The sequence below is a fragment of the Silurus meridionalis genome, chromosome 22 (genome assembly GCF_014805685.1).
Source record: "Silurus meridionalis isolate SWU-2019-XX chromosome 22, ASM1480568v1, whole genome shotgun sequence".
Classification (NCBI taxonomy): domain Eukaryota; kingdom Metazoa; phylum Chordata; class Actinopteri; order Siluriformes; family Siluridae; genus Silurus; species Silurus meridionalis.
The window spans coordinates 1,098,114-1,121,529 of record NC_060905.1 but is presented as its reverse complement, the minus strand read 5'-3'; the positions used below and the strand labels follow the sequence as shown (position 1 = coordinate 1,121,529).

Below are 23,416 nucleotides of genomic sequence, written 5' to 3'. Positions count from 1 at the left end.
AAGAAATATGTATTTTTCTCCAATAGTTCTTAGTAAAATAGCAGTCCCAAAAACATGGAAATGGTTCACATTTTGGTTTCTACAGTTTCTCCAACATACAGAAAAAATATGGAAAACTGGCCAGTTTCATGCTTCTACAGTACACTCACTAAATGTTTGTGTGTTGTCCTGCTGATACATCTTAGCATAGCATAGCCCTATGGCCACTGGGAATAAAGCTGGAGAACCCACTCCAATCCTCTCTCTATTCCAAACCGCTGCTCATCCATGCCCTCAGGCCATTTTTACTTGCAACACTAGATGTAGGTATTTATTACTTGAGCTTCTAACTCCATTACAAGTTTCCTAGTTGTTATCTTAGTGTTCAGCACAGTTTCTTCATTATTGGGAATTCATTTGTGCCTCTTTTGTGAATAATGCTGTGTATACATGCTCAAGGTTTTTTTATATACATTTGAACACCTGGCTCCTTAAGCTGTTCAGCACATTAAGCAGAACCAGACTTGCGAGTTAAGTTTTTTTTAAGATTTTGGCTGAGTTGCTGAAATTTTCCCATTGTATCCAGGCGAAAAGGCATTGGTTCCAGGGGTGGTCCCTTAAATACAGCCATGGGTGCACTCCTAAATCATGGAACTATACCCTTAAGCAAACATTTCTGGAGCTTCCACACTGTTTAAAGAGATGGTCAACATGGTGCTTGTAAGCATCTAAACTATTAATATTCTAATATAAAAATAAAAGCAGGAATAAATCTGTCTATTTTTAGATGTTTGGCAGATGCACAAATTGACCTACCTAAAAAAAGTATGGTACAGTAATATGAAATGTGTGAAAAACTGAGATATTTAGCCTATGTGTATGTAAATATTTTTTACATTGTACAGAGGTACTACATTAAATACGCAGACGTATCAAAATAAAATTTAGGAACTATTAGCTTAGTCAGTTCCAGTCAAAAGTGTGTCACCTGGGTCTGGATGAGGATTTTATCTTCTTTTTAAATGTTGTTGGTAAAGTCATAGACTGCTCACTCTTCATGGACACACAGCTGGGTACTGGGGAGTCTGATCTCTTTATCTGGGCTTCACTGCACAGCAAACATAAAATAATAATAATTCTGTATTGTAGTCAAAAGCACAGTTATTATTTTTAAAACAAATATTGGCCCACAGCACATCAAATCACACATGCATACATTAATAATTACAATAATAACATTAGCTTTAATAGTAATAAATATCTCAAATGCCTACAGTGCTGGAAGAAGATAGAATATTTCACACTACTATATAAACTGTTAGGAGATGTTACCTGAATCCAGGTGTGGAGTCTCTCTGATCTTTAAATGTTGTTGGTAAAGTCATAGACTGCTCACTCTTCATGGACACACAGCTGGGTACTGGTGAGTCTGATCTCTTTATCTGGGCTTCACTGCACACACACACACACACACACACACACACACACACACACACACACACACACACAAAATACATAAAATACACACATAAACCACAAGCAATATTATAGTTAAAAGAAATAATTAAGATTGATGAAATGTGCTTTTGCAATGCTGAACAATATTTAGAATTGAATAAAGCCAAAAAGTACTATTGGTATTAACACTAAGCAGGACTGAAATATTCAGTGTCATTTAGAAGTGGCTCTGATTTGTATTTTAATCCGACAATAGGTTTCCACACAGATATCATTAAACAGTTAAATGAAGTTGTTAATTTTACTAAGAGGCTTTGATGATGCAGGATAATTATTCCTATTAATAATAATCAGAAACAATGAATTATAAAGAGTTCTTACCTGTGTGTAGATGAGAGGTCTTTATCTTTTAATCCTGGTGGAGGATCTATATCACTCTTCATGGAGGTACTGCTGGGTCCTGCACAGCCTGATTTCTTTCCCTGAGTTTCACTATTCAACAACACACATTTTACTACTAATAATCTATTTAGGATTTAGATTCTCATTAACATATACAGATAGTCAGTATAGTCTGAAAATGTTCTCCATGATTAGACTGGACATTCACTGTATGATGTAATAACTGTCCTTATCTCATCATTAAATGTTTTTGTGTAAGACACAGTAACAGTAACTTACTTTTCTTTGAACTGTGAAGCTCCATCAGGTTGGTCAGGACCAGAGAGATCCATCTTTCACAATTAGTCAAGAAACGTTATTGGTCATGGACAGACAGCTGTGAATGACCAGGTCTGATCTCTTCTTCTGTAATGGATTAAAGTCCATATAGAAACATATACAAACATAAATGAAAGAAAGAGTAAAGAAATCAATCAATAATTTCACCAGATTTACATGTATCTAATGAGAAGGTAATGTAATAATGTTCAGTAAAGCAACATTACAGACTTATACATTAATAATTAATGAATCAAATAATTAATGAACATAGCAAGACATGACTAGTTTACTTGTATATTACACTATTGGATGTTTAATATCTTTAGCACTGCTCTGGTATATCAGTATTGTCACAGTCATTTAACCGTTAATACACAGGAAAAACATCACTTTCAGGTATCTTGTGATTAAATATCAGGAAACACAGATACTGTAAACTTCTATTTATTTACAGCTTATTTAAAAAGATTCTCATGTCATGTTTTACTGATTAGCAGAAGTGTATTCCACCCACCCCACAGCATTCACACCCAACATCCTGAAGCTAATTTCAAGACAATCTTAATGGAGTAATCTTCAAAATTTTACATCACACTTTCTTTTTTTATAAAAATCCCAAATCCAAATAGTTACTGCAAATTAATAAACTGAGGCGAATGCGCAATACTGTTAGCAGGATACATTGATACTGTATATTGTGTAATATACAAAAAAGTGGTTGCAGAAAGAAATACTCCAAATATTATTTCATATTTCACATTTGTTAAATTGTTCAAAGGATTGTTTAAATGTTAATGTATATTAATAAACATGTAAGTTATTTAATATAGAAACTCTCAGTGTATTACCTCATTAACTCTCAAGCCATTCTGACGTAAAATAAATCTAAAAAGAAATAAAAGCAGACATCGTTGGAGTCTCTACAGAGCGTTGGTAGCTAGGACTTGATTTTTTTCATATAAAATATATTTCTCAAAGGCAACAAACTGAACACGACACCAATCCTATAAAACCCGTTATATTAAACGTTAACTTACCTCAGGAGATGCTGATTCTCAACACTCTGAGGTAAATTACAGTCTGAATTAAATTTTAGTCGGAGGTAAATTTCAGTGTGAGGTGGGTTTCAATCTGAGGTAAATTTCAGTCTGAAGTAAATGCAATCTGAGGTGAGTTTCAGTCTGAATTAAAATTCAGTCTGAGGTAAATGCAGTCTTAGGTAAATGCAGTCTGAAGTAAATGCAGTCTGAAGTAAATGCAGTCTGAGGTGAGTTTCAGTCTGAGGTAAATGCACTCTGGGGTAAATGTAGTCTGAACTAAATGCAGTCTGAGGTGAGTTTTAGTCTGAGGTGAGTTTCAGTCTGAGGTAAATGCAGTCTGAAGTAAATGCAGTCTAAGGTAAATGCAGTCTGAGGTGAGTTTCAGTCTGAGGTAAATTTTAGTCTAAGGTAAATGCAGTCTGAGGTGAGTTTCAGTCTGAAGTAAATTTTAGTCTAAGGTAAATGCAGTCTGAGGTAAATGCAGTCTAAAGTAAATGCAGTCTGAGGTAAATGCAGTCTGAAGTAAATGCAGTCTGAGGTAAATGCAGTCTGAGGTGAGTTTTAGTCTGAGGTGAGTTTCAGTCTGAAGTAAATGCAGTCTGAGGTGAGTTTTAGTCTGAGGTGAGTTTCAGTCTGAAGTAAATGCAGTCTGAAGTAAATGCAGTTTGAGGTAAATGCAGCCTGAGGTGAGTTTCAGTCTGAGGTAAATGCAGTCTGAAGTAAATGCAGTCTGAGGTGAGTTTCAGTCTGAGGTAAATTTCAGTCTGAAGTAAATGCAGTCTGAGGTAAATGCAGTCTGAGGTGAGTTTTAGTCTGAGGTAAATGCACTCTGAGGTAAATGCAGTCTGAGGTGAGTTTCAGTCTGAGGTAAATGCAGTTTGAGGTAAATGCAGCCTGAGGTGAGTTTCAGTCTGAGGTAAATTTCAGTCTAAGGTAAATGCAGTCTAAAGTAAATTCAGTCTGAGGTAAATGCAGTATGAGGTGAGTTTCAGTCTGAGGTAAATTTCAGTCTGGGGTAAATGCAGTCTGAAGTAAATGCTTTCTGAGGTAAATGCAGTCTGAAGTAAATGCTTTCTGAGGTAAATGCAGTCTGAGGTGAGTTTTAGTTTAAATTAAACTTCAGTCGGCGGTAAGTTTCAGTCTGAGGTAAATTTCAGCCTGAGGTAAATGCAGTCTGAGGTGAGTTTCAGTCTGAGGTAAATGCAGTCCGAGGTAAATTTCAGTCTGAAGTAAATGCAGTCTGAGGTAAATGCAGTCTGAGGTAAATTTCAGTCTGAAGTAAATGCAGTCTGAGGTAAATGCAGTCTGAGGTGAGTTTTAGTCTGAGGTAAATGCACTCTGGGGTAAATGTAGTCTGAACTAAATGCAGTCTGAGGTAAATGCAGTCTGAGGTGAGTTTTAGTCTGAGGTGAGTTTCAGTCTGAGGTAAATGCAGTCTGAAGTAAATGCAGTCTAAGGTAAATGCAGTCTGAAGTAAATGCAGTCTAAGGTAAATGCAGTCTAAGGTGAGTTTCAGTCTGAGGTCAATTTTAGTCTAAGGTAAATGCAGTCTGAGGTGAGTTTCAGTCTGAGGTAAATTTTAGTCTAAAGTAAATGCAGTCTGAGGTGAGTTTCAGTCTGAAGTAAATGCAGTCTGAGGTAAATGCAGTCTGAAGTAAATGCAGTCTGAAGTAAATGCAGTCTAAGGTAAATGCAGTCTGAAGTAAATGCAGTCTAAGGTAAATGCAGTCTGAGGTGAGTTTCAGTCTGAGGTAAATTTTAGTCTAAGGTAAATGCAGTCTGAGGTGAGTTTCAGTCTGAGGTAAATTTTAGTCTAAGGTAAATGCAGTCTGAGGTGAGTTTCAGTCTGAAGTAAATGCAGTCTGAGGTAAATGCAGTCTGAAGTAAATGCAGTCTGAGGTGAGTTTCAGTCTGAGGTAAATTTCAGTCTGAAGTAAATGCAGTCTGAGGTAAATGCAGTCTGAGGTGAGTTTTAGTCTGAGGTGAGTTTCAGTCTGAAGTAAATGCAGTCTGAAGTAAATGCAGTTTGAGGTAAATGCAGCCTGAGGTGAGTTTCAGTCTGAGGTAAATGCAGTCTGAAGTAAATGCAGTCTGAGGTGAGTTTCAGTCTGAGGTAAATTTCAGTCTGAAGTAAATGCAGTCTGAGGTAAATGCAGTCTGAGGTGAGTTTCAGTCTGAAGTAAATGCAGTCTGAGGTAAAAGCAGTCTGAAGTAAATGCAGTCTGAAGTAAATGCAGTCTAAGGTAAATGCAGTCTGAAGTAAATGCAGTCTAAGGTAAATGCAGTCTGAGGTGAGTTTCAGTCTGAGGTAAATTTTAGTCTAAGGTAAATGCAGTCTGAGGTGAGTTTCAGTCTGAAGTAAATGCAGTCTGAGGTAAATGCAGTCTGAAGTAAATGCAGTCTGAGGTGAGTTTCAGTCTGAGGTAAATTTCAGTCTGAAGTAAATGCAGTCTGAGGTAAATGCAGTCTGAGGTGAGTTTTAGTCTGAGGTGAGTTTCAGTCTGAAGTAAATGCAGTCTGAAGTAAATGCAGTTTGAGGTAAATGCAGCCTGAGGTGAGTTTCAGTCTGAGGTAAATTTCAGTCTGAAGTAAATGCAGTCTGAGGTAAATGCAGTCTGAGGTGAGTTTTAGTCTGAGGTAAATGCACTCTGAGGTAAATGCAGTCTGAAGTAAATGCAGTCTGAGGTAAATGCAGTCTGAGGTGAGTTTCAGTCTGAGGTAAATGCAGTTTGAGGTAAATGCAGCCTGAGGTGAGTTTCAGTCTGAGGTAAATTTCAGTCTAAGGTAAATGCAGTCTAAAGTAAATTCAGTCTGAGGTAAATGCAGTATGAGGTGAGTTTCAGTCTGAGGTAAATTTCAGTCTGGGGTAAATGCAGTCTGAAGTAAATGCTTTCTGAGGTAAATGCAGTCTGAAGTAAATGCTTTCTGAGGTAAATGCAGTCTGAGGTGAGTTTTAGTTTAAATTAAACTTCAGTCGGCGGTAAGTTTCAGTCTGAGGTAAATTTCAGCCTGAGGTAAATGCAGTCTGAGGTGAGTTTCAGTCTGAGGTAAATGCAGTCTGAGGTAAATTTCAGTCTGAAGTAAATGCAGTCTGAGGTAAATGCAGTCTGAGGTAAATTTCAGTCTGAAGTAAATGCAGTCTGAGGTGAGTTTTAGTCTGAGGTAAATGCACTCTGGGGTAAATGTAGTCTGAACTAAATGCAGTCTGAGGTAAATGCAGTCTGAGGTGAGTTTTAGTCTGAGGTGAGTTTCAGTCTGAGGTAAATGCAGTCTGAAGTAAATGCAGTCTAAGGTAAATGCAGTCTGAAGTAAATGCAGTCTAAGGTAAATGCAGTCTGAGGTGAGTTTCAGTCTGAGGTCAATTTTAGTCTAAGGTAAATGCAGTCTGAGGTGAGTTTCAGTCTGAGGTAAATTTTAGTCTAAGGTAAATGCAGTCTGAGGTGAGTTTCAGTCTGAGGTAAATTTTAGTCTAAGGTAAATGCAGTCTGAGGTGAGTTTCAGTCTGAGGTAAATTTTAGTCTAAGGTAAATGCAGTCTGAGGTGAATGCTTTCTGAGGTAAATGCAGTCTGAAGTAAATGCTTTCTGAGGTAAATGCAGTCTGAGGTGAGTTTTAGTTTAAATTAAACTTCAGTCGGCGGTAAGTTTCAGTCTGAGGTAAATTTCAGCCTGAGGTAAATGCAGTCTGAGGTGAGTTTCAGTCTGAGGTAAATGCAGTCTGAGGTAAATTTCAGTCTGAAGTAAATGCAGTCTGAGGTAAATGCAGTCTGAGGTAAATTTCAGTCTGAAGTAAATGCAGTCTGAGGTGAGTTTTAGTCTGAGGTAAATGCACTCTGGGGTAAATGTAGTCTGAACTAAATGCAGTCTGAGGTAAATGCAGTCTGAGGTGAGTTTTAGTCTGAGGTGAGTTTCAGTCTGAGGTAAATGCAGTCTGAAGTAAATGCAGTCTAAGGTAAATGCAGTCTGAAGTAAATGCAGTCTAAGGTAAATGCAGTCTGAGGTGAGTTTCAGTCTGAGGTCAATTTTAGTCTAAGGTAAATGCAGTCTGAGGTGAGTTTCAGTCTGAGGTAAATTTTAGTCTAAGGTAAATGCAGTCTGAGGTGAGTTTCAGTCTGAGGTAAATTTTAGTCTAAGGTAAATGCAGTCTGAGGTGAGTTTCAGTCTGAGGTAAATTTTAGTCTAAGGTAAATGCAGTCTGAGGTGAGTTTCAGTCTGAAGTAAATGCAGTCTGAGGTAAATGCAGTCTATGGTAAATGCAGTCTAAAGTGAATTTCAGTCTGGTGTAAATGCAGTCTGAGGTGAATTTCAGTCTGAGGTAAATGCAGTCTGAGGTAAATGCAGTCTGAAGTATATGCAGTCTGAGGTAAATGCAGTCTGAGGTAAATGCAGTCTGGGGTGAGTTTCAGTCTGAAGTAAATACAGTCTGAAGTAAATGCAGTCTGGGGTGAGTTTCAGTCTGAGGTAAATGCAGTCTGAAGTAAATGCTTTCTGAGGTAAATGCAGTCGGAGGTAAGTTTCAGTTTGGTGAATTTGGTTCTCAGGTGAATTTCAGTCTGAGGTAAATGCAGTCTGAGGTAAACGCAGTCTGAGGTAAATGTAATTTGCATGTCTGTGTTTGTTAATGCAGTAAAGCGTTTGCTCACGTTTTAGAATTTGATTGACAGGAAAATCAGTGTAATACAAAAGTATTATTATAAAATATATTTTTAAAGAACTTGTATCTTTGATGGTGTAATTGTCATGATAAACCTCATTTCACAGGGATTAGACAGAGGAATAGTTTTAATGGCCATATGTTCAGAGGACAGAATCTATTCCTGTGTGATTTTGTGTCTGAATCTTAGGAAGAATTTGACCATTGATATAAAATTTTTACTTAAATCCATGTAATATTTCATTAAAAGTTTAAATTGAGCACAAATCTAATAAAATCCATAAAAAACGCATTTGCTCTCAGTAAAAGAGCTGAAGGTCAATATGGATTAAGGAATAATTTTTTAATAAAAATTCGACGTTTTAATTCCCATCCTAAAAGTCCAGGCATTAGAAAAAGACATATTTCCTTACAACTTAACCACAGAAGAGTAAATAAACTCAGTTCACATAGTGCAGTTTTCCTACTGCTGTTTTTACACATGGTTTTATAAAATATAAAATAATTTTCCACATCTGATCTACAAAATATAGAAAATTCTTTACCTTTAGTCAACAATCCTTGTTGCGTCTGCGTTAATCTCAGTGTTTCTGGATCTTTGTGTTTGTCCAGATGAAGCTGGAGAAACTCTTTCACTTTCAGACAAGTAGAACAGGTTTAGCAGTTTCACACGTGACACACACATAAACAACATTGTGTTTATTAGATTACATGTTTGTGATTATAAATCCAAACACACATTCTACTGATGTTTTATAGTAAATGATTCTATGTCTTTTAACAGTTGCACAGTGAAAAAATAAGCAGTAAAAAACACACCTTCTACACATTCATCTACAGTTCAGGTTTATTCATGTTACACAACACTGCACACAATTCTCATTGTGGAACTACAATAATCATAGTAAGAACATTTCCTGGTACACAGATCACCTGGTAACCAGGTCACAACTTTTCTTCTCATGTATCCAATACAGAAGATTTTCCATCAGTGTTCAGTTACTCGACCTCCAGCACAGGACCCCAGACAACACTGCTTCTTTTATCATTTACATTCTTCTCAGATTGAAATCATAGCATTAATAGCATTTATCTTGATGAGGTCAGCGCTCTTTCATTCAGTTTTCATGAAATTTGTGAAGATGTGGGGTAACGTGACGTGTTTTACAAAAGGTGTGTGAGGTTTAGTGTGATTTTCAGTAAAATGTGTATGAAGTTGTCTGTGGTCCAGGTTTTTTCCCCCTCAATTCCTGATAGACATTTCTCCAAAACAGTGTCACTTTTGGTCATTTGGTGAAATCTGATTGTATTAAGAGTAACATGGTTTATAAATAAAAGTATTATCAAGCAGCCCTATAGAAATTAATCCTCCATCACTCAAACAATCACTCAGGAATGTTGATGGGGCAGGAGCTCTGGATAAAGGCATCTGCTAAATGCTGTAAATGTAAATGTAGCAGGAATGCTTTATGTCCCATGTTATATTCTAATTTTAATTACCCTATCATACATTTATAACATTAACTGTCAAAATAGTTTATACCCAAGACAGCAGTGCTTTAAATTGTGAAATTACTTGGACAATATAGAAACATAAATTATTATTTATACTGCTCTCAAATCGTAGCATTACAATATTTCATGTCACTTACAATAATAAATGCTGCTCCTAGTGGATGCACTCTAGTATTACACTCTACATAGAAATTATAGAATTCATCTTGAACCTTAACTAGAACTGGAGTCTTGCTATAAGGTTTGGCTCCTCACTGCAGAAATGTTTGTTAATAATAATAACAATTCCATTTTCGGCAAGTGTTTAATCATTATATTAGTGCTGCAGCACCGCACTCTTAAAAACAAATGAAGAATCACACCAAGCAAGCACAGGAACACGTCTCTGCAAAATCACCAACATGTTCTTCAAAATGCATGTCCAGGAAACACCTCTATGATGGAGCACATTTAATTAAAATCTCTTAATTGGAATCTGCATCAGATGAAAATTCTTTACGTCCTGAAAAAATATAAATAATAATTATTAGACAGTACAATAGAAAGGACGTTACTTATAATCACACAATCCAGTGCTCATGATATATCTCACTTTCCAGTGTTTATATTGTTCTCCTGGTAGAATATCATGTATAGGATACATAGGATGTTTCCTTCTTTTTTAATAAAATGAAAACCAAAAGACTTTCAAATCACATTAGCCAATATTTTATTCACAATAGAACATAGAGAACATAACAAATGTTTAATCTGAGAAATTGTACACTTTTATGCACAAAATGAGCTCAAATTTTTTGATGCCTGCCACAGGTCTCAAAACATTTGGCATAGGGGCATGTTTACCAGCATCTCCTCTTCTTTTCAAAACAGTTGGGAGAAGTCTGGACATTAAGGCAATGAGTTTCTGGAGTTTTAATCCTATTCTTGCCTAAAATTGGTTTCCAGCTGCTGAAGAGTTTGTGGTCGTCTTTGCCGTATTTTTCATTTAATTTTTAGAAAAATGTTCTCTATAGGCGAAAGATCTGAAATGCAGGGCAATTCAGCACCCAGGCTCTTCTACTTCAAAGCCATTCTGTTGTAATAGCTGCAGTTTGTGGTTTCTGCTGAAATACACAGGGATTTCCCTGAAATAGACCTCATCTGGAGGGGCGCATATGTTGTTCTAAAACCTTTATATACCTTTCAGCATTCATAGTGCCTTTCAAAACAAGCTGCTCATACCGTATGCACTTATGCACCCCCATACTATCAGAGATGCTGGCTTTTGAACCGAATGCTGATAACAAGGTGAAAGGTCCCCCTCCTCTTTAGCCTGAAGGACACGGCATCCATGATTTCCAAAAAGAATGTCAAATTTGGACTCGTCTGACATTAGAACACTTTTCCACTTTGAAACAGACCATTCTAAATGAGCCTCGGGCCCCCAGGACACGACGATGCTTCTGGACAGTGTTCACATATGGCTTCCTTTTTTGCATGAGAGAGCTTTAGTTGGCATCTAAGATGGCACTGTGGATTGTGTTTACCGACAGTGGTTTATGGAATTGTTTCTGGGCCCATTTAGTAATCTCAATGACATAATCATGCCGATAAATGTTGCAGTGTCGTCTGAGGGCCCGAAGACCACAGGCATCCAACAAAGGTCTTCGGCCTCGTCCCTTATGCACCGAGATTTCTCCAGTCTCTCTTAATCTTTGGATGATGTTATGTAATTTAGATGATCAGATTTGCAAAGCCTTTGCAATTTGACATTAAGGAACGTTGTTTTTAAAAAGTAGTCCACAATCTTTTTATGCACTCGTTCACAGCTTGGAGAGACTCTGCCTCTCTAAGACCACCCTTTTTATAGCTAATCATGTTACAGATCTTATGTCAATTAACTTGATTAGTTGCTAGATGTTCTTCTAGCTAAATATTTTCAAAAACTCTGGCTTTTTCAGCCTTTAACTTTTTTAAAACCTGTAGCAGGCATCAAATTTGAAATAAGCTCATTTTGTGCATTAAAGATTCTCAGTTTAAACATTTGTTATGGCCTCTATGTTCTATTGCAAATAAAATATTGGCTCATGTGATTTGAAAGTCTTTTAGTTTTCATTTAATTCAAATTTTAAAAAACGTCCCAACATTTACAGAATTCTGGTTGTAAATTAAAAACTTGAATTAAATTGAAATAATGTTTATATTGAAGCTGGCAGGTTAATCATTAACATTAAATATGAGCCTCAGTTTGAATACTAAGTTCAATCATGTAGAAAAATACCCAATGACTTGGAATTGAATTTGAACCTGTTTATAATCAATAACTCTAAATGGGAATAGAACCATGATACTTTTACAAATCTTCAAAATACATTTTTAACTTAAATAATGATAATAGGTCTAAATATGTACGTTTTACATAACTAAAAAAAAGCCCAATTAAATAATACATTTTATATTTAAACTGGCAGGTTGAACATTAACATTAAACATCAAACATTCACTTGCTCAGTTCAGGAGACAGAGATTTAATCTTCATTAAACATAACATATCAATCATTATTCATGTAAGAGCCACATGATGACGATGTAGTTGAATGTACCCTTGTTTTAAAAGGGTTAATGTGATGTGTTGAATTTAGACAGATTTTACATTTAGAACATTAAAGAGTCTTTAATTAAGTAATGCTACAGTAGGAATTTTAGGAATTGTCCTGATGCAGAATCATGGTAAAAAAAAGTGTTTTGAAATTTAGACACGATGTTTCAAGTTTATTAATGGTCAGGTGTCCATAAGCTTTTGTCCATATAATGTATATTTAAGCATTTAATTATGCAACAAATGATCAGATTAATCAGTGATACAGTGAAATGGTTTTCATCCACAGGAACTTTGATGCTAAAACTAAACCCTCTGCTTCAGTCTCACTATTAGAAAATGTCTTTCTGAGGAGCAGGTTTTGTGTTGAGATGATCTTACCTTAGTTTAATTTTACAGTGAGGATTATCCAGTACAGAAGAGACACACTTCACTCCTAATTCTCTAAAATTATTCCAGGACAGATCCATTTCTCTCAGGTGTGAGGGGTTTGATTTCAGAGCTGAAGTCAGAGCAGCACAATCTTCATCTGAGAAACCACAGTCACACAATCTGTGCAGAGAGACATTGATACACTCTTAACTCTCAGATCAGAATACAGAGATCAGAAGTCTTTTCCTGATCAAACACTTAAGTACAGAATCGTTTTTTTGGGGATTATATGAACCTTTGCTACAGTCTCACTATTTGTGAATGGTTCTTACTGAGGTCATGTGATGCTCAGAGAGATGATCTTACCTCAGTATCTCCAGTTTACAGTGAGGATTCTCCAGTACAGCAGAGAGAAACTTCACTCCTAAGTCTCTGAGGTTATTCTTAGACAGATTCAGTTCTCTCAGGTTGGAGGGGTTTGATCTCAGAGCTGAAGTCAGAGCAGCACAACCTTCATCTGAGACACCACAACCATACAACCTGTGCAGCGACAATGATACACTTCACTCTCTTAGAATAAGACATAAATGCGATTCAGTCATAAACTATGACTTCAGTGTATTACAGTCTCTTGCAAATATTTAGCTGTAGCTGCTCTTTTGGCAAATCTTTGTGGAGAGTCACATTCAGTAATGGTGAGTCTCTTTGGAATGGGCTGAGGCAGTGTTGGCTCAAAATGTTAAGGCTCCAGTTTACATATTTTAAGGTCGGGAGTTTATACCGAAGCCCTGACCCTCTCTGTGCTTAATGTAAAAAATTTAGGCTGTTTTATAATTTTCTGTTTCTGGTCACTTTGACAACAGTGATGCCCTGCTTTCAAGTAACATCTATGCTATTTTGCGGTTCATTGAGGAAAACATGGATTCCAACATGTACTTTGAATTTTGAAGAAGAACATAATGCCCCGCTTTAGAAACAGCAGTTTTTCAACATATTAATGACCCCAAACACAACGCCAAAATGACAACTGCCTTGCTGAGGACGCTGAAGGTAAAGGTGATGGAGTGGCCAAGTATGTCTCCAGACCTGAACCCTATTGATCAACTGTTGGGATCCTCAAGCGGAAGGTAGAGAAGCACCCTGTGTCTAACATCCAGCATTCCCGTGATGTGATTATGGAGGAGTGGAAGAGGATCCCAGCAACAACCTGTGCAGCTCTTGTGAATTTCATGCCCAGGAGGATTAAAGCAGTGCTGGATAACAATGGTGCTCACACACAATATTCACACTTTGGACACAGTTTTGACATGTTCACTGAGGGTGTACTCACTTCACACATGCCAGCTATTTTGACAGTAATGGCTGTATGTTGACATAAAATCTGTAAATCTGTAAATCTGTAATGATTTGCCAAGATATTTGATACTGAAACTAAAACTTCTGCTTCATTGTCACTGTTAGTGACTGTGTGTTACTGAGGAGCAGGTCATGTGACTCTCAGAGAGATGATTTTACCTCAGTGTCTCCAGTTTACAGTCAGGATTCTCCAGTACAACAGAGACACACTTCATTCCCAAGTTTGTAATTTTATTTCTAGACAGATCCAGTTCTCTCAGGTGTGAGGGGTTTGATCACAGAGCTGAAGTCAGAGCAGCACAACCTTCATCTGAGATTTCACAATAACACAACCTGCAAAGAGACAATGACACACACATCAGTTCAGCAGGAACTTTTTCATCAGAGAAACACTGCAGTTATTAATCAAAAATGAAAATGAATGATTAAATACAGCATCTTATTCACGTGTTATGTGAGATCACTAGTTTAAAAAACAAAGTAACAGTAAAATACATTAAATGTATTTTTATGATATGTGCATGAATGTTTATGTTGTTTCATGTTTTCTCTTGATTCTTGTTTCTCTTGTTGACAAGAGAAAGTAATAAAGAGGAGGAGCGATGATGCGTCTTTAATCTGCACTTAAACTGGGAGAGTGTGTCTGAGCCCCGAACACAGGAAGACCATTCCAGAGTATAGGAGCCAAATATTAGAATGCTCTACCGCCTTTAGTGGATTTTGCTATTCTAGGAACTACTAGAAGTCTGGAGTTTTGAGATCTCAAGGAGCGTGACTTATTGTAGCGTGTTAGAAGACTGGAAAGATAATTTGGAGCTAAACCATTTAGTGTTTTGTTGCTGTGCCTTCCTCAGCTTTCTCAGAAAGTAGAGATGCAGCTGGGCTTTCCTTTTTACAGAGCTGGTGTTGAGGGACCAGGTAAGGTTCTCTGTCAGGTGAACACCAAAGTATTTGGTGCTGTCCCCAATCTCAGTTTCATAGTTGTTCAGTGGGGAACGGTCAATTTGTGTACTCCTGAAGTCCTCCTGAAGTCAACAACCATCTCTTTTGTTTTGTCTTAATTCAGAGACATGTTGTTGGCTTTACAGCAGTTCGTTAACCTCTGCACCTCCTCTCTGTATGCTGACTCGTCATTCTTGCTGATTAGACCCACCATAGTCATGTCATCAGCAAACTTAATTATCTGATTGGAGCTGTGCATTGCTACACAGTCGTGGGTCAGCAGGGTGAACAGCAGGGGACTAAGGACACAGCTAAGTGGCCCCAATGCTCAGTGAGATGGAGATGCTGTTCATGATCCAGACTGCCTGAGGTCCAGTCAAAAAGTCCAGGATCCAGATACAGAGGGAGATGTTCACGCCCAACAGGCTTGGCTTCCCAATCAGGTGCTGAGGAATGATAGCGTTGAATGCTGAACTGAAGTCGATGAACAGGCATTCGTACGTATGAATCCTTGTTTTCCAGGTGAGTGAGGGCCAGGTAGAGTGTGGTGATAGCGTCGTTGATGGAGCAGTTTGAGCGGTATGTGAACTGCAGTGGGTCTAGTGTTACAGGCAACAGGGTCTTTATGTGCAGGACCCAGATGTTTTTTTCAGCATGAGTACAACGGTCGTTGTCTTGAAGCACTTTGGGACATCAGCGCTGATCAGAGAGATGTTGCCTCTGTTGCTCTGCACATCCTCTGAACACACTGCCAGGAATGTTGTCTGATCCTGCAGCTTTCTGTGGGTTGACTTTGTTTAGAGCTTTCCTCATGTCAGCAGTGGAAAGACAAAGCAACTTGTTGTTGGAAGGAGGGGTGGTCTTCTGTGCGTCCACGTTGTTCTGTGCTTCAAAACTGGCATAGAAGCTGTTCAGCGCATCTGGAAGGGAGCCATAAATGTCATAGGCAGGTGCCTTGCCACATGCGCCGTGGGTTGCTCCTGTCCGTGAAGTGTTTGTGGATACTCTGGCCATGTGCACACTTTGCTTCTCTGATGGCACATTTTGGACAATCGTTGTTTTTAGGGCCGCCTTGTCGTCTTGGGTCTTCAGGAGTTCACGCACCTCTCCAGTTATCCACGGTTTCTTTTCGGGGCATAAGATGATGTTCTTGAAGATGCTATGTCTTGGTGAAGCTGAGGAAAAAGCAGTCCAAAATTTTCCCCTAGAACTTCAATCTGAGATCATCCAGCTTGTTATCCAGAGACTGAACATTGGCTGGCAGTATGCGAGGCAGATGTGCATGGTGTGTACAAAACCTTAGCCTATTTCCAATGCTGGCTCATTTCCTCAGGACTGCTTATATGGGTCTTTTGTTCCTTATCAGTATCACACTCCAGGAATCCATTGTTAGGGGAGTACAATGTACACCAATACAAATTAGTTTTTTCTTCAGCGTACACTCAGGGACTTAATGGATAATATGCCTGGGAGTAAAAGACTTTCTATCCGAGTGACGCGTACTGCGTGAAAAACGGCAAGATGGCTGCCGACCTGGATGTGCGTGCCGCGAAACCCGGAAATGCTCGCCGCATAAACCTGGAAGGTCTTGACATTGATCTAGCAGGTTCCTGAGCATAAAGAGTTATAATGAACTTTAATATCTTAATGAGGGGGGGTAGTAGCTCAGTAGTTAAGGTCTCTTGGGTCCTTGAGCAAGGCCTTTAACCCTCTGTGTTCCACGGGGGCCATATCATGGCTAATCCTGTGCTCTGACCTCAGTTTCTAAACAAGCTGGGATATGCGAAGAACGAATTTCACTGTGCTGTAATGACAAATGAAGGCTATACTATTCTATGAAGAAAAACAAATTAATGGACATGGGGTCAAATTTCTCGTACACTACTATTTATAAGAACGTTTATGTGGGTGTACCATTTCATTGTTACCTCAGTATCTCCAGGGTACAGTGAGGATTCTCCAGTCCAGCTGAGAGACACTTAACTCCAGAACCTCTGAGTTTATTCCAAGACAGATCCAGTTCTCTCAGACTGGAAGATTCAGAGCTGAGTACTGGGGCCAGTGCTGCACAACCTTTCTCTTCCAGGGCAGAATTAACAACACTGAAAGCGAATACAAACAACCGGTTAAATCAGCACTAGTGTACATTATTAAACGTTATTAAATCCTCCCAAAATACAAATATTAAATATAACATACATTTAACTAGCTCAAATCACACCATGCTGCACAGATATCCTGCATCAACAGTGATATCATACAGTCATATTCAACATTACTTACTCAGCTTTTCTGGATGCTGCAACCACAGGCAGGAGCTTCAGAAGAACCTCCTCTGGTGTACAGTGTTTGTTGGTATATTTATTAAGGTCAAACACATCCTGTTTCTGTGCTGATGTCAGTAACACAAAAACACCACAGCAGACCACTGAGAAGAAGAAAGTTTGTTTTGATGTAAATTTCCAGATTGCAGGTACTGTTGGATTTCCTCAACGAGAGAATGATCTTCCAGTTCATTCAGACAGTGGAACAGATTGAGGGATTTCTCTGTTGATGGATTCTCTCTGATCTTCTTCTTGATGTAAACAACTGTTTCCTGTGTGTTGTGAGAGCTACTTCCTGTCTGTGTCATTATGGTTTGTAGTAGGTTTTGATTGGACTCCAGTGAGAGACCCAGAAGAAAGCGAAGGAAAAGATCCAGATGTCCATTTTTACTCTGTAAAGCCTGATCCACAGCACTCTTGTGAACATCTGACACTGGAATGTCTCTGAGCCGCATGGACCTTTTAGAAAACTGACTCTTTTGAAAAACATTTTTCATTTCATTTATAAAAGTCAGGTGCACATACAGAGCTGCAAGATGTTCCTGAATGCTCAGATGAACAAAACAGTACACTTTACTCTGGTGAAGCCCAAACTCCTCTCTGAAGATCTGTGTACACACACCTGAATACACTGATGCTTCTTTCACATCAATGCCACACTCCATCAGGTCTTCCTCATAGAAGATCAGGTTGCCCTTCATCAGCTGCTGAAAAGCCAGTTTCCCCAGTTTCAGTAGCATTTCTTTATCTGCCTCTTGGCTCTTTGTGTACTTTTTCTTTATGAAGTTGGTCTGAATGATGAGGAAGTGTGTGTACATTTGAGTCAGAGTCTTGGGGATCTCTCCACTCTCTGCTTCACCCAACATTCTCTCTAGAACAGTGGCTGAAATCCAGCAGAAGACTGGGATGTGGCACATGATGTAGAGGCTTCTTAATGACTTCAGGTGTGTGATGATTCTGCTGCTCAGGCTCTGATCACTGATCCTCTTCCTGAAATATTCCTCCTTCTGAGGATCATTGAACCCTCGTACCTCTGTGACTCGATCTACACACTCAGGGGGGATTTGATCAGCTGCTGCTGGTCTGGAGGTGATCCAGATGAGAGCAGAGGGAAGCAGGTTTCCTTTGATCAGATTTATCAGCAGAACATCTACTGATGCTGGTTCAGTTACATCACACACTCTCACTGTGTTCTGGAAATCCAGAGAGAAACGACACTCATCCAAACCATCAAAAATGAACAGAACTTTATCCAGAATGAAAATATTCATTTATTTTTGCTCCTTTAAAAAGAAGTAAAGAAGCTCCACCAGGCACAGTTTTTGATTCTTCATCAGATTGAGCTCTCTGAAAGGAAGTGGAAATATGAGCAGAACATCCTGATTTGTTTTCCCTTCAGCCCAGTCTAGAATGAATTTCTGCACAGAGACTGTTTTTCCAATGCCAGCGACTCCCTTTGTCAGAACGATCCTGATGGGTTTGTCTTCTTCAGACAAGGGCTCAAAGATCTCACTGCATTTGATAGGTGTTTCTGCTTTTGCTGCTCTCCTGGATGCTGCCTCGATCTGTCTCACCTCATGTTCCTTATTGACTTTTCCACTGTCTCCTTCTGTGATGTAGAGATCTGTGTATATCTTATTGAGAAGTTTTGGGTTTTCCTGGTTTGTTATCACCTCATGTACATGCTGAAAATTCTTTATCAGATTTAATTTGCATGCCTCGTAACCATGAGGTCCAGTGGTTATAGACGTATACCTGTCAAATTGTAACACGTGGCGAGAAATCAAAATCAATCAGTTTGCTTTACAACCCAAATGAGAAGTAAAATGTTTTTATATATTATATATTACACTTATACACAATTATTGGACCATTATCCACATTACATAAAATCGTAGTTTAAAATTTAATGCAAATTTCTTACAGCATTCACAGAATGCAAATGTTACTGTCCCTGGTGGATATGAACATCGTTAAAACTGATCCTCTTACAATCTTGTTTGTATTTGTATTTTGTATGTAACTTGTTTAGTGCTCTGTGTTTTATATTCTATGTTCCATGGTTTTCACACGTTCTCAATCTTGTTCTTTTTTCATTCCTTGTTCTTATTTTGTTCTCGTAGCATTGTTAGCTAATTGTCTGACCTTATCCTGTTTAACATTTTTGAATTGCTTGAATTCTTGAACATGTTTAATGCATCTTACAAGAAAAGTTAAGTCTTACAAGTTGTAAATGTTAAATAAAACTATTTGCCTTCTTCATTGTGCTGCTGCTGAGTGAATTATTGTATAACAGCATAAATGTAAAGGTGTTCCTATTAAAGTGTACAATGAGCGCATGCATATGAAAGCTATATATTTTGCAAAGTGCATTATGGATCACAACAGGTGACACTGAGATTACTTTCAGTGTGCTTTTAGGCACAATGACTACAGGAGTCAGATAGAAACCAAGAAGAAAACCATATAAAAAAAGATTTCTGGTAAATTTCAAATCTCAAACCTATATTTTATTCCCAATAGAACATGGAAAGCATATTTTGTTTAACCAGGGAATATGTACCCTTTTAAAGAAAAAATAAAGTCATTTTGTATATGCTGTCTGCAGCAGGTCTCAAAAAAGTTGGGGCAGGGCCATGTTTACCACTCTGTAGCATCACATCTTGCTTTCCATATACCCCTGAAAACAAAAAGACCATTTGCTGAAGTTTTGGGAATGCCCAAAGATCACTTGCATAAAATATAGATTTTTGCCCTTGTCCCCTGTGTAAAGATTTCTCCAGATTCTTTGAAACTGTTAATGATGTCATGTACTGTAAAAGTTTTTGATGTTGAGGAACATTATTCTGAAAATTTCCAAAGTTTGTAGACACAGTTTTTCTCAGATTGGTGAAGCTCTGCCCATCTTTACTTCTGGTCGACTTTGCCTCTCTAATATGCACTATTTATTCCCAATCCTCTCACTGACCTGCTGTCAGTTAACCTCATTAGTTGCAAGATGTTTCTGCAACTGTTTAATGTTTACAACAACTCTTGATTATATTTATATACAATAATATCTATAATGTACTGTATGAAGCACAGAATGAACTGTAAGAAGTTGTTACCTGTATCTAGGTGATGAGTCTCTCTGATCTTTAACATTGGTGGTAAAGGAAGAGACTTATCACTCTTCATAGACACACAGCTGGGAATTAGTGAGTCTGATCTTCTCATCTGGGTTTCACTGAACACGCCAATATGCACACACACTCTTCATTTAAAAATGCATGTAATGTTTTTTTAAATATTACTAAAATGCTAATATTTCTACTGATTATTTTGGTATATGGCATTTTTTTTCTGGAAAAAGCTGTAATATTTTACAGCACTGCATGATTTGTAAGAAGTTGTTACCTGTATCCAGGTGAGGAGTCTCTCTGATCTTTAAACAGTGGTGGTAAAGGAAGAGACTTAGCACTGCTCATGGACACACAGCTCTGTTGTGTTGAGTCGGATCTTTTAATTTGAGTTTCACTGTTTTCACACACACACACACACACACACACACACACACACACACACACACACACACACACACACACACACACACACAGTAATAACCTTTTATCAATTTGTCTCCTCATGGACACACATTACTCTTCAATAACAAACAACTCATTACTAAAATGATCTCCAATGATTATACTTCGGATTCACAATATGCTAAGTCCTTAATCCATTAAATGTGTAAGATACAGAAACAGTAACTTACTTCTCTATGAACTGTGAAGCTTCATCAGGTTGTTTAGGATCAGAAAGCTCTATCTTTCCCATTAGTAAAGAAACGTTATTGGTCATGGACAGACAGTTGTGAATGACCAGGTCTGATCTCTTCTGCTGTAATGGATTAAAGTCCATATAAAAACATACATAAACATATATGAAAGAAAGAGTAAAGAAATCAATTGATAATTTCACCAGATTCACATGTTCAGTAATGCAACATTAAAGACTAATAAATCTATAATTATTAAAGATTAATTATATTATGTTCACAGTGAGATGACTGGATGGCTTCCAAATTACACTATTAGATGTTTAATATCTTTAGCACTGCTCTGGTATAACAGTATTGCCACAGTCATTTAACCATTAAAACCTTGAAAAAATTTCACTTTCACTTATCTTGTGATTAAACATCAGGATACAAAGATACTGTAAACTTCTATTTATTCACAGTTTCTAAAACAAGATTAAATTTTTAATTCATTTTCAGACCTGTATTTAACCCACCCCACAGCATTCACACCCAAAATCCTAAAGCTAATTTTGGGAGAATCTTAAAGGAGTAATCTGCAAAAATGTACTTCACGATTTTCTGTAAGATTTCTTTACAAATCCCAAAGGTGAATGACTACTGCGATTCAATACACAAAGGCAACTACACAACACTGATAGCAGGATACATAGATACCGTATATTTTAATACAAAAAGGTGATTGCAGAAGGAAATAGTCCAAATATATTTACAATATATATTTGTTGAATTGCTCAATCAATTGTTCAAAGTTCAAATGAAAGAACATGTAAAAAAAAGTACATTATGAAGTAATCACACAATGTATATCAAAATATATGTCATATTTCATATAGATATACATTTTAATAAATATATTCAGATCTTTTTTCTTTACAGATATACAATATATATCTATTTCATATTTACATGCTGGATGAAACAGCATAGTTATCATAAAAAACATATTGTTTAAGATGATTCATGTTTTTTTTCTCTGTTACTCCATCAGTCTCAGACTCAGGAACTCAGGAACCTAAAAACATGAATACAGTTAATTTACAGTTACACATTATGTTTTACAATATACTTCAATAATAAAGTTATTATTGTATAAAATATATTTCTCAAAGGCATCAAACACTGAAAAAAAGTCACCAATCCTATATAGCTCACGTTATATTAAATAATATCTTACCTCAGGAGTTGTTGAGTCTCAATGCTCTAGGGTGAATTTCAGTCTGAGGTGAATTTCAGTTTGAGGTAAATTTCAGTTTGAGGTGAAATTCAGTCAGAGGTGAATTTCAGTGTGAGGGGAAAAAAATCAGTCTGAGGTAAATTTTTGCATGAAATGAATTTAGGTCTAAGGTGATTTGGGTGTGAGGTAAATTTTATTCTCAAGTTTATCCTAAAGTGAATTTTGGGTCTGAGGTGAATTTCAAAAATAGGTGAATTTCAGTCTCAGGTGGATTTTGGGTCTGAGGTGAATTTCAAAAATAGGTGAATTTTAGTCTCAGGTGGATTTTAGATTGGGATGAATTTCAGACTGAGGTAAATTTCAGAGTTAAACTTCGGTCTGAGGTGAATTTCAATAATTGGTGAATTTCAGTCTTAGGTAAATTTCGGTTGGAAATTTTGGTCCGAGATTAATTTCAGACTGAGGTTAGATGGTTTGGTCGTGTACAGAATAGGGACATGGGGTATATTGGTAGAAGAATGCTGATAACAGAGCTAGGCAGGAGGAAAGGAGGAAGATCAAGGAGGAGGTAAATTTTAGTCTAAGGTGATTTTCACTCTGAGGTTAATTTTATTTGTATTTTATCTTAATTATGTGTCTGTTTTGCGAAAACATGTTAAAATAATTTAACATTAAAATTAGAATTTTACTTCACCAAAAGTGACAAAAATTTTAAGGTCAATATTTATGCCAGAAAGACCATAAAAATATACCTCACACAAAAAGGAGAAAGCTATTGAAGAAGAAAACATGACCTTTATCTGTGACCTTGAGATTGAAGTAAATTTCAGTCTGAGGTAAATTTTGTCCAGAGGTAAACTTCAGTCTGAGGTAAATCTAAAATTCAGTCTGAGGTGCATTTCAGTCGGAGGTAAATTTCTGTACAAGATAAATTTTTATCTGTGGCGAATTTCAGTATGAGGTGAATTTCAGTATGAGGTGAATTTTTAAGTGAAATTGACACGGACGCATTTGCTACAAGTCTGCTCCTACTTAATACGAATATACAGAAATACCTATAAATATATTTCAGACAGGGTGGATGCTATTGAACACACAATACTGTGAACGTTTTACTTTTCTGTGAGGTAAATCTTGAGGTAAATTTCTGTCGGAGGTGATTTTTGATCCGAGGTAAATTTCTGTCTGGGATGAATGACAGTCTGAGGTAAATGGCAGATGCTATTTTGTATCCATTGCAGTGCAGTAAAGTGCTCATGCACGTTTTTGAATTCTGACAGGAGTATCAGTGAGCATGTGACGCAGCTGTTCTACATCCGCTTTACTCTCTGGATCTTCTTGTAAAGTGCATAAATAAGCTTTAGTTAGTCCAGAATGCAGCAGCAAGAGTCCTTGCCAGAACCAGGAAATGACCGCATCACCCCGGTTTTAATCAGTCCACACTGGCTCCCAATTAAGTCTTGCATTGATTGCAAAATACTACTACTGACATATAACGCAC

General features: G+C 37.4%; 1 pseudogene; it reads right to left on the bottom strand.

Annotated features, from left to right (window-relative positions):
• LOC124376352 overlaps positions 1 to 20,315 on the bottom strand; it is a 33,819-nt pseudogene extending 13,504 nt beyond the window's left edge.
• Between the last annotated feature and the right edge of the window lie 3,101 nt (positions 20,316 to 23,416).